Below are 12,500 nucleotides of genomic sequence, written 5' to 3'. Positions count from 1 at the left end.
CCCTAACCCTAACCCTAGCCCTAACCCTAACCCTAACCCTAACCCTAACCCTAACCCTAACCCTAATCTTAACCGTAACCCTAACCCTAACCCCAACCCTAACCCTAACCCTAACCCTAACCCTAACCCTAACCCTAACCCCAACCCCAACCCTAACCCTAACCCTAACCCTAACCCTAACCCTAACCCTAACCCTAACCCTAACCCTAACCCTAACAACAATCCTAACCCTAACCCTAACCGTAACCCTAACCCTAACCCTAACCCTAACCGAAACGCTAAACCTAACCCTAACCCTAACCCTAACGCTAACGCTAACAACAATCCTAACCGTAACCCTAACCGTAACCCTAACCGTAACCCTAACCATAACCCTAACCCTAACCCTAACCCTAACCCTAACCCTAACCCTAACCCTAACCCTAAGCCCAATCCTAACCTTAACCCTAACCCTAACCCTAACCGTAACACTAACCCAAACCCTAACCCTAACCCTAACCCTAACCCTAACCCTAACCCTAACCCTAACCCTAACCATAACCCTAACCCTAACCCTAACCCTAACCCTAACCCTAATCTTAACCGTAACCCTAACCCTAACCCTAACCCCAACCCCAACCCCAACCCCAACCCTAACCCTAACCCTAACCCTAACCCTAACCCTAACCCTAACCCTAACCCTAACCCTAACCCTAAAACACTAACCCTAACACTAACCCTAACCCTAACCCTAACCGTAACCGTAACCGTAACCCTAACCCTAACCCTAACCCTAACCCTAACCCTAACCCTAACCCTAACCCTAACCCTAACCCTAACCCTAACCCTAACCCTAGCCCTAACCCTAACCCTAACCCTAACCCTAACCCATCGCTAACCCTAATCCTAAACCTAACCCTAACCCTAATCCTCAACCTAACCCTAACCCTAACCCTAACCCTAACCCGAACGCCAACCCTAACCCTTACCCTAACCCTAACCCTTGCCCCAATCCTAATCCTAACCCTAACACTAACCATAACCCTAAACCTAAGTCTAACCCCAACCCTAACCCTAACCCTAACCCTAACCCTAACCCTAACCCTAACCTTAACCCTAACCCTAACCCTAACCCTAACCCTAACCCTAACACTAACCCTAACCCAAACCCAAACCCAAACCCTAACCCCAACCCCAACCCTAACCCTAACCCTAACCCTAACCCTAACCCTAACCCTAACCCTAATCCCTAACCCTAAGAACAATCCTAACCCTAACCCTAACCGAAACGCTAAACCTACCCCTAACCATAACCGTAACCGTAAACGTAACCGTAACCCTAGCCCTAACCCTAACCCTAACCCTAACCCTAGCCCTAGCCCTAACCCTAACCCTAACCCTAACCCTAACCCATCGCTAACCCTAATCCTAACCCTAACCCTAACCCTAACCCTAACCCTAATCCTCACCCTAACCCTAACCCTAACCCTAACCCCAACCCTAACCCTTACGCTAACCCTAACCCTCGCCCCAATCCTAACCCTAACCCTAACCCTAACCCTAACCCTAACCCTAACCCTAATCCTCACCCTAACCCTAACCCTAACCCTAACCCTAACCCTAACCCTAACCCTAACCCTAACCCTAACCCTAACCCTAACCCTAACCCTAACAACAATCCTAACCCTAACCCTAACCGTAACCCTAACCCTTGCCCTAGCCCTAACCGAAACGCTAAACCTAACCCTAACCCTAACCGTAACCCTAACCCTAACCCTAACCCTAGCCCTAACCCTAACCCTAACCCTAACCCTAACCCATACCCATCGCTAACCCTAATCCTAAACCTAACCCTAACCCTAATCCTCACCCTAACCCTAACCCTAACCCTAACCCTAACCCGAACGCCAACCCTAACCCTTACCCTAACCCTAACCCTAACCCTTGCCCCAATCCTAATCCTAACCCTAACACTAACCATAACCCTAAACCTAACTCTAACCCCAACCCTAACCCTAACCCTAACCCTAACCCTAACCCTAACCCTAACCCTAACCTTAACCCTAACCCTAACCCTAACCCTAACCCTAACCCTAACCCTAACACTAACCCTAACCCAAACCCAAAACCAAACCCTAACCCCAACCCCAACCCTAACCCTAACCCTAACCCTAACCCTAACCCTAACCCTAATCCCTAACCCTAAGAACAATCCTAACCCTAACCCTAACCGAAACGCTAAACCTACCCCTAACCATAACCGTAACCGTAACCGTAACCGTAACCCTAGCCCTAACCCTAACCCTAACCCTAACCCTAGCCCTAACCCTAACCCTAACCCTAACCCTAACCCATCGCTAACCCTAATCCTAATCCTAACCCTAACCCTAACCCTAACCCTAATCCTCACCCTAACCCTAACCCTAACCCTAACCCCAACCCTAACCCTAACCCTAACCCTAACCCTAACCCTAACCCTAACCCTATCCCTAACCCTAACCCTAACCCTAACCCTAACCCTAACAACAATCCTAACCCTAACCCTAACCTTAACCCTAACCCTAACCCTAACCGTAACACTAACCCTAACCCAAACCCTAACCCTCACCCTAACCCTAACCCAAACCCTAACCCTAACCCCAACCCCAACCCTAACCCTAACCCTAACCCTAACCCTAACCCTAACCCTAACAACAATCCTAACCCTAACCCTAACCGTAACCCTAACCCTAACCCTAACCGAAACGCTAAACCTAACCCTAACCCTAACCCTAACCCTAACCCTAACCCTAACCCTAACCCTAACGCTAACGCTAACAACAATCCTAACCGTAACCCTAACCGTAACCCTAACCATAACCCTAACCCTAACCCTAACCCTAACCCTAAGCCCAATCCTAACCTTAACACTAACCCTAACCCTAACCCTAACCGTAACACTAACCCAAACCCTAACCCTAACCCTAACCATAACCATAACCCTAACCCTAACCCTAACCCTAACCCTAACCCTAACCCTAACCCTAACCCTAACCCTAACCCCAACCCGAACCCTAACCCTAACCCTAACCCTAACCCTAACCCTAACCCTAACCCTATCCCTAACCCTAACCCTAACCCTAACCCTAACCCTAACAACAATCCTAACCCTAACCCTAACCGTAACCCTAACCCTAACCCTAACCCTAACTGAAACGCTAAACCTAACCCTAACCGTAACCCTAACCCTAACCCTAACCCTAACCGTAACCCTAACCCTAACCCTAACCCTAAGCCCAATCCTAACCCTAACCCTAACCCTAACCCTAACCCTAACCGTAACACTAACCCAAACCCAAACCCTAACCCTAACCCTAACCCTAACCCTAACCCTAACCCTAACCCTAACCCTAACCCTAACCCTAACCCTAACCCTAACCCTAACCCTAACCCTAATCCTCACCCTAACCCTAACCCTAACCCTAACCCTAACCCTAACCCTAACCCTAACCCTAACCCTAACCCTAACCCTAACCCTAACAACAATCCTAACCCTAACCCTAACCGTAACCCTAACCCTTGCCCTAGCCCTAACCGAAACGCTAAACCTAACCCTAACCCTAACCGTAACCCTAACCCTAACCCTAGCCCTAACCCTAACCCTAACCCTAACCCTAACCCTAACCCATCGCTAACCCTAATCCTAAACCTAACCCTAACCCTAATCCTCACCCTAACCCTAACCCTAACCCTAACCCTAACCCGAACGCCAACCCTAACCCTTACCCTAACCCTAACCCTAACCCTTGCCCCAATCCTAATCCTAACCCTAACACTAACCATAACCCTAAACCTAACTCTAACCCCAACCCTAACCCTAACCCTAACCCTAACCCTAACCCTAACCTTAACCCTAACCCTAACCCTAACCCTAACCCTAACCCTAACCCTAACACTAACCCTAACCCAAACCCAAAACCAAACCCTAACCCCAACCCCAACCCTAACCCTAACCCTAACCCTAACCCTAACCCTAACCCTAACCCTAATCCCTAACCCTAAGAACAATCCTAACCCTAACCCTAACCGAAACGCTAAACCTACCCCTAACCATAACCGTAACCGTAACCGTAACCGTAACCCTAGCCCTAACCCTAACCCTAACCCTAACCCTAGCCCTAACCCTAACCCTAACCCTAACCCTAACCCATCGCTAACCCTAATCCTAACCCTAACCCTAACCCTAACCCTAACCCTAATCCTCACCCTAACCCTAACCCTAACCCTAACCCCAACCCTAACCCTTACGCTAACCCTAACCCTCGCCCCAATCCTAATCCTAACCCTAACACTAACCATAACCCTAAAACTAACTCTAACCCCAACCCCAACCCTAACCCTAACCTTAACCCTAACCCTAACCCTAACCGTAACACTAACCCTAACCCAAACCCTAACCCTCACCCTAACCCTAACCCTAACCCTAACCCTAACCCTAACCCCAACCCCAACCCTAACCCTAACCCTAACCCTAACCCTAACCCTAACCCTAACAACAATCCTAACCCTAACCCTAACCGTAACCCTAACCCTAACCCTAACCGAAACGCTAAACCTAACCCTAACCCTAACCCTAACCCTAACCCTAACCCTAACCCTAACCCTAACGCTAACGCTAACAACAATCCTAACCGTAACCCTAACCGTAACCCTAACCATAACCCTAACCCTAACCCTAACCCTAACCCTAAGCCCAATCCTAACCTTAACACTAACCCTAACCCTAACCCTAACCGTAACACTAACCCAAACCCTAACCCTAACCCTAACCATAACCATAACCCTAACCCTAACCCTAACCCTAACCCTAACCCTAACCCTAACCCTAACCCTAACCCCAACCCGAACCCTAACCCTAACCCTAACCCTACCCCTAACCCTAACCCTAACCCTATCCCTAACCCTAACCCTAACCCTAACCCTAACCCTAACAACAATCCTAACCCTAACCCTAACCGTAACCCTAACCCTAACCCTAACCCTAACTGAAACGCTAAACCTAACCCTAACCGTAACCCTAACCCTAACCCTAACCCTAACCGTAACCCTAACCCTAACCCTAACCCTAACCCTAAGCCCAATCCTAACCCTAACCCTAACCCTAACCCTAACCGTAACACTAACCCAAACCCAAACCCTAACCCTAACCCTAACCCTAACCCTAACCCTAACCCTAACCCTAACCCTAACCCTAACCCTAACCCTAACCCTAACCCTAACCCTAACCATAACTCTAACCCTAACCCTAACCCTAACCCTAACCCTAATCTTAACCGTAACCCTAACCCTAACCCTAACCCCAACCCCAACCCTAACCCTAACCCTAACCCTAACCCTAACCCTAACCCTAACCCTAACCCTAACCCTAACCCTAACCCTAACCCTAACCGTAACCGTAACCGTAACCCTAACCCTAGCCCAAACCCTAACCCTAACCCTAACCCTAACCCTAACCCTAATCTTAACCGTAACCCTAACCCTAACCCTAACCCCAAACCCAACCCTAACCCTAACCCTAACCCTAACCCTAACAACAATCCTAACCCTAACCCTAACCCTAACCCTAACCCTAACCCTAACCCTGACGCTAACCCTAACCCTAACCCTAACCCTAACCCTAACCGTAACCCTAACCTTAACCCTAACCCTAAATCTCACCCTAACCCTAACCCTAACCCTAATCTTAACCGTAACCGTAACTCTAACCCTAACCCTAACTCTAACAACAATCCTAACCCTAACCCTAACCGTAACCCTAACCCTAACCCTAAGAGAAACGCTAACCCTAACCCTAACCGTAACCGTAACCATAACCATAACCGTAACTGTCAGGGGTTCAGGAGCAGAGACGCAGAGAAGGGAGGAAGCAGAGAGCGAGGGGGAGGAATCCGAAGGGAAAATGAGTGATGATGACGACCCGAGATCTCCAAGCCTAAGCAGTGAGTCAGAGGACTCCCAAAAGGGAGCCCCAGTGAGCAGAGCAAGGGGGGGATCCGGGGGGACACCCCAGGAGGAAGGGAACAGAGGAGATTCAGAGAGCAGCAGCTGGAAGTCGGGACCCACGCTCATAACTGAGAGCGGCAGCAGCTGGAAGTCGGGACCCACGCTCAAGACTGAGAGCAGCAGGGAGGAAGGTAGCCAGGCATCGGGTTCCGGAGGCTGTCAGCAGGAGGGAGGGCACGAGTCAGGGGTGGTCACGCCCTCCTCAGAGAGCGAGGCAACGGTTAAGAGGAAAGTAGAGAGTTGGGCGCGCGCGCCAAGTTCAAATGCAGCGGAAGCTGGAGCAGTAAGCAGCCCGGAGAGTGAGCCAGGTCCTAAAGCCCGCCGCAAGGAGGCAGAAGGATCAGGGGGGTCAGCGTCAGAGGAGAGTAGAAGGGAGGAGGCCCAGGGGGGCAGAAGGACCCAGAGACGTAGGGAGAGGCGAAGGAGGTGGAGCAAGGCTAGGGTATTAAGCTGGTGTGCAAGAGGCGGGGACTCAGACGGGTCTTCGCCGACCTAGGGCAGAAGGTGTAGAGCTGCACGCTGCAGTTCGGAAATGAAACCTGTAACTTAATAAAGACTCTTATAAAGTGAACGCTGGCGGACTTGGTCCTATGTGAGCTGGGACTGGGTGGCAGCCCTGACAGTAAGACCCGTCTCTCAAAAGCTTCGGACACCTGATATCTCGCAGCGGAGAGAGAGGCAGCTGGAGGAGGGGATCGGTGTTTGGGAGCAAGCTCACGACGGTTAGCAGAGATGACGGAAGCAGAGACAGTTGCAGCGCTGCAACAGGCAGTTACCCAATTGAACGCGGAGGTACTGGCATCCAAGAAGAGGGAGGAGGATGCGGCAGCCGCCTACAGAGATCTCCACGCCAGGTTTGAAGCATGGGTTAAACACGGGCAGCCAGGACCCAGACCGGAGGGGGTTGGGTTGGCACGGAGAGCAGGAGGGCTTGTGGCTCACTTCGATGGGAATTTACAACAGTACCCCAATTTTCGAGCAGACGTAAGGTGCGCACTGCAACTGCTGGCAAAAGACTTTAGAGATGAGGAAGAGAAAGTGGGGTTCATACTATCCCATTTGCATGGGGATGCTAAAGCGTGGCTACGCAATTTGTGGAGGGATAAAGATCCGGCGCTTCAGAATGCAGATGCCTTTATCAAAGCGATGGATGCGTGTTTTTTGTCTACTATTGATGTGGATCTTGCCCGACGGGAGATTCATGGACTAAAACAAGGGAGGGCAAGCGTCCGGCAGTACCACGCCCGCTTTTTTGCGCTGGTCAGTGCCTTAGAGTGGGACCGGGATTCGCCCCCTGTCAGAGACCTGTTCTGGGAGGGTCTAAGCTCTGCGGTCAAGGATGAAATTGCAAGGGGGGAGAGGCCCCGAAGCACGCAGGAGGTGGTCCAAAGGGCGCTGACTGTGGGGGTGAGGCTGGAAGAACGTCCATGGTGCAGAGATGAAGGACGTGGAGGGCGCGAAGCAGCGAGAAGTTTCTCTTTCGTTCCAAGAGAAGCAGCGCGTGCGCAATCCACACCTCCGCCTGGAGGGGGAGGGGAACCGATGGAGGTTGGAGGTGCAAGGGCTCAGTCAGCAGCCAGAGCCCAAGCACCGACAGCAGTGAAAGCGAAGCCTCCTAGAGGGAACAGGAAGTGTTACATCTGCGAGGATCCAGGCCATTTGGCGAAAGAGTGTCCCCGGAGGCTCCACAAGCACACTGCAGCCTCAGCAATGGTGACTGCAGCAACGCAGCAAGGAGAACCACAGCAGGGAAACGACGATGTCTGGCTGGAGACAGAGGCACTGGGGCCCAGCCAGACGCATCAGTGAAGCAGTCCCCAGCGATCTTGCAACCCACGGACCCCCTCCCACCCAAACCAGTAGTGCAGCTCACAGCATCTCTCCAGCTACCCGATGGCGTCACTATCGAAGTGCCGCTTTCTGTGGATTCTGGAAGCAACGCAGACTTTATAGCGCAGGATTTTGTGGAGCAGCACGCTATACAGCTACTGCCTGCCACTCTGCCCCTGCAAGTCGTCACAGTGGATGGCAGAGAGTTGCTAGGGGGGCAGGTGGTGAAGCAAACGCCACCGATGGTGATGCGCCTTGGCAACCACAGGGAAGTCATCAGTTTTAATGTCACCCGACTGTCGGACACGCCCATTGTGTTGGGCATGAGTTGGCTGGACAGGCACAGTCCGACACTGGCTTGGTACCAGAGACAGCTGATCTTCGGCTCCTCTTATTGCGCAGAACACTGCATCCTGCCCAGACAGGAGGGAGAGGAGGAGGAATCACAACTGCAGTTGGGAACGTTGCAAGCAGTCCCCCACAAATACGCAGACTTTCTGGAGGTCTTCTGCGAGAAAGAGGCTGACAAGCTACCACCGCACAGGCAATATGACTGCAAGATTGACCTCCTACCAGGGGCGACGCTGCCGAAAGGGAAGCTGTATTCCATGTCTGAGGACGAATTACAGGAACTCGAACAGTTCATAGATCACAATTTGCAGCGCGGTTTCATCCGGGAGTCCAGGGCAGTAGGGGGCAGTCCTGTTTTCTTCGTGAAGAAGAAAGACACGCCCCAAGAAAGACTGGTGGTGGATTTTCGCCTCTTAAACAAGATGACCAAGCCTTCTGATTTCCCCATGCCCAGGATTGACGACCTACTAGCGACGGTGCGCAAGGGACGCGTGTTCACCAAGTTGGACCTGCGAGGTGCGTACAATCTCATCCGCATGAGGGAGGGCGATGAGTGGAAGACAGCCATGTTCACGCCTCTGGGCACCTACGAATACAGAGTGATGCCGTTTGGATTGCAAAACGGTTCTCACTGTTTCCAAGCTTTCATGCATCATGTGTTGGCGGGACTCCTTTACAAGAAGTGCGTCTGCTTTCTGGATGACATCCTGATATTCTCCGAATCGCAGCAAGCCCATGACCAAGATGTTCGGGAGGTGCTGCAGAGGCTGCAGCAGCATAGACTGTACGCCAAACTGGAGAAGTGCCAGTTCGACACGACGGAGGTGGATTTCTTGGGTTACAAGTTGTCGGACAAGGGGCTAGCCATGGACAGCGCCAAGGTTCGTGCGGTGTTGGATTGGAAGAGCCCGCGCAACCGGAAGGAGGTCCAGCGGTTTGTCGGCTTCGCCAACTTCTATCGCAAGTTTATCAAGGGGTTCGCGATGCAGACGGCGGCCATTACGGACACGCTAAGCTCCAAGAAAAAGAAATTCATCTGGACGGAGCAGGCGGAGCAGTCCTTTCAGGCACTCAAGCGTCTCTTCGCGTCGGAAGAGCAACTGCTGCATATCGACCCCAGCAGGCCGATGCGGGTAGAGACAGACGCGTCCGATAGAGCAGTGGGAGCTGTCCTGCTGCAAAGGGACCCACAGGGGGTCTGGAGGCCGGGAGCGTTCTACTCCAGAAAGCTCAGCAAGTCGGAGCAGAACTACACCATCTGGGACAGGGAGTTGCTGGCCATTCATGCAGCTTTCAAGGCGTGGAGGCACTTCCTGATCGGCGCCAAGCACACGGTGCAGGTCTGCACGGATCACAAGAATCTGGAGCACTGGCGCACGGCTCAGTTCCTGAACCAGAGGCAGATACGTTGGGCGGAGTTCTTTGCTGACTTCAATTTCCGAATAGAGTACGTCCCAGGCGACACCAACGTCATGGCGGATGCACTGTCCCGCAAACCGCAATACCTCGAAGAGGCGACGCCAGCGGCAGCCATGCACATCTTCGCGCCAACAGCGTGGGCGTGCGCTTCAGCCACAGTAGACCTGGATGCGGTGCGGCGGGCGTTGCAGGACGACTCCTTCGCGCAGGCGAAGATGGCAGAGGTGCACAAGGGCACGGCGAAGGGCGACGAGTTCCAGATACGAGACGGCTTGCTCTTACGTAAAGGGGCCATCTACGTGCCGGGAGACGAACTTCGCGCCAGGGTACTGCAGCAGCTGCACGACGCACCCACGGCCGGGCACTTTGGCACGGAAAAAACGGTGGAATTAGTCGCAAGGGACTTTTGGTGGCCCAGACTGAGAGGGGAAGTCGCGGACTACGTTGCGAGGTGCGACACCTGCCAGAGGGCCAAACCGGTGCACAAACCACCGGCGGGACTGCTGGAACCGCTGCAAACGCCGTTTGAACCGTGGGAGAGAGTGGCCCTGGACTTTGTTACGGATCTACCCAGCTCGAGAGGCAAGACAGCTGTACTAGTGGTGGTGGACTTGTTCACCAAGATGGCACATTTCATTCCGTGTGCGAAGGTGGCCACGGCGGAACAAACCGCCAAACTGTTCATAGATCACGTGTTCAAAGTGCATGGTCTGCCGCGGTCTATCCTGTCCGACCGCGGGCGCCAGTTCGTCTCGAATTTCTGGCAGAAGCTGATGAGTTTTCTAAATGTCAAGGTCGATCTGGCATCAGCAAGACACCCGCAGACCAACGGGCAAGCAGAGAGGGTCAATGCCATCATGCAGCAGTACCTGAGATGCTATGCCAATCAACAACCTGCGACCTGGGTGGATTACCTGCCGCTCGCCGAGTTCGCTTACAACAACACGAAGCACGTGTCCACAGGGGTGACGCCGTTCTTCGCCAACAATGGGAGGAATCCCAGAACCTTCCCGGGACGGGAGAGAGTGGGGGACGGAGAACCACAGACGGCGGACGCGTTCGCGTCAGAGTTGCAGGCGGTACACGATCAACTCAGACGGCAGCTGGAGCTAGCTAAGCACGCCTACAAGGTGCAAGCTGACAAGCACAGGCGGGTTGGCGAAGAGATCCAAGTGGGAGACTGGGTCTGGTTGGCAGCCCACGCAGTGCCGACCAGGTCACTAGCCAAGAAGAAGTTGGGGCACAAGCAAATAGGTCCGTACCAAGTCGAAGCACAGATCAACCCGGTAGCCTTCCGACTGGCGCTGCCGGAGGGTTCCAGAATGCATCCGGTGTTCCACAGGTCGGTGCTCACTCCCTACAAGGCACCTCACAGATTCCAGGAGCCAGGGACGGCACCGAGTCCGTTCCGGGAGCGGACGGAGACGCGAGGGGTGACGCAGCAAGACCCCATCAACGAGGTCACGGAGATTTTGGACTCCAGATGGGGGGAAGAGGGAGTCGAATACCTCCTAGCCAGAGAGGGCACCCGGGCCAGCGCCAATAGCTGGGTGCCAGACTACGCTTTGGAGGAACCCCTGCTCAAGGACGAGTTTCATGCCCTTTTCCCACACAGACCCATGCCAGCGAGCTTCTTCGACGACTGGCTGTTCACGCCCACACTTTCTTCCAGCACGTTCCATGGATTCGACTCGGACGGGGAACCCGCACTGAGCACCCGTTCCCCAGAAGGATCGCCGGCGGGTTCGGCGTCAGACACCTCGTATTGGTGGGACGATCGACCGGAGGAGCAATGGCGCCGGAAGTGGCTGGAGATGCCAGGTCGAGCGACCGACGCAGAGACTGACATGGACGTGTTCGGGGAGGACCTTGGGTTCGAGCACGGCGGTACAGAGATGGAAGCGGAACAGGTCAACGTCGGCGACCGCGAGGAGGAAGACTCGGAGGTCTTCAGTTGGCGGCCAACCACGGGGAGCGAACTGTATCCGGCATTCCCTCCCGTGATGATGGAGCACCCAGCACCCACACCTGAAAGCGGGGAGGGGGGAAAGGGGGGCTTCGAGGGGGGGATGGATGTCAGGGGTTCAGGAGCAGAGACGCAGAGAAGGGAGGAAGCAGAGAGCGAGGGGGAGGAATCCGAAGGGAAAATGAGTGATGATGACGACCCGAGATCTCCAAGCCTAAGCAGTGAGTCAGAGGACTCCCAAAAGGGAGCCCCAGTGAGCAGAGCAAGGGGGGGATCCGGGGGGACACCCCAGGAGGAAGGGAACAGAGGAGATTCAGAGAGCAGCAGCTGGAAGTCGGGACCCACGCTCATAACTGAGAGCGGCAGCAGCTGGAAGTCGGGACCCACGCTCAAGACTGAGAGCAGCAGGGAGGAAGGTAGCCAGGCATCGGGTTCCGGAGGCTGTCAGCAGGAGGGAGGGCACGAGTCAGGGGTGGTCACGCCCTCCTCAGAGAGCGAGGCAACGGTTAAGAGGAAAGTAGAGAGTTGGGCGCGCGCGCCAAGTTCAAATGCAGCGGAAGCTGGAGCAGTAAGCAGCCCGGAGAGTGAGCCAGGTCCTAAAGCCCGCCGCAAGGAGGCAGAAGGATCAGGGGGGTCAGCGTCAGAGGAGAGTAGAAGGGAGGAGGCCCAGGGGGGCAGAAGGACCCAGAGACGTAGGGAGAGGCGAAGGAGGTGGAGCAAGGCTAGGGTATTAAGCTGGTGTGCAAGAGGCGGGGACTCAGACGGGTCTTCGCCGACCTAGGGCAGAAGGTGTAGAGCTGCACGCTGCAGTTCGGAAATGAAACCTGTAACTTAATAAAGACTCTTATAAAGTGAACACTGGCGGACTTGGTCCTATGTGAGCTGGGACTGGGTGGCAGCCCTGACAGTAACC

This window comes from Podarcis vaucheri (genome assembly GCF_965113315.1).
Source record: "Podarcis vaucheri genome assembly, chromosome: 8".
Lineage (NCBI taxonomy): Eukaryota > Metazoa > Chordata > Lepidosauria > Squamata > Lacertidae > Podarcis > Podarcis vaucheri.
Note: the sequence above shows the minus strand (reverse complement) of the source record.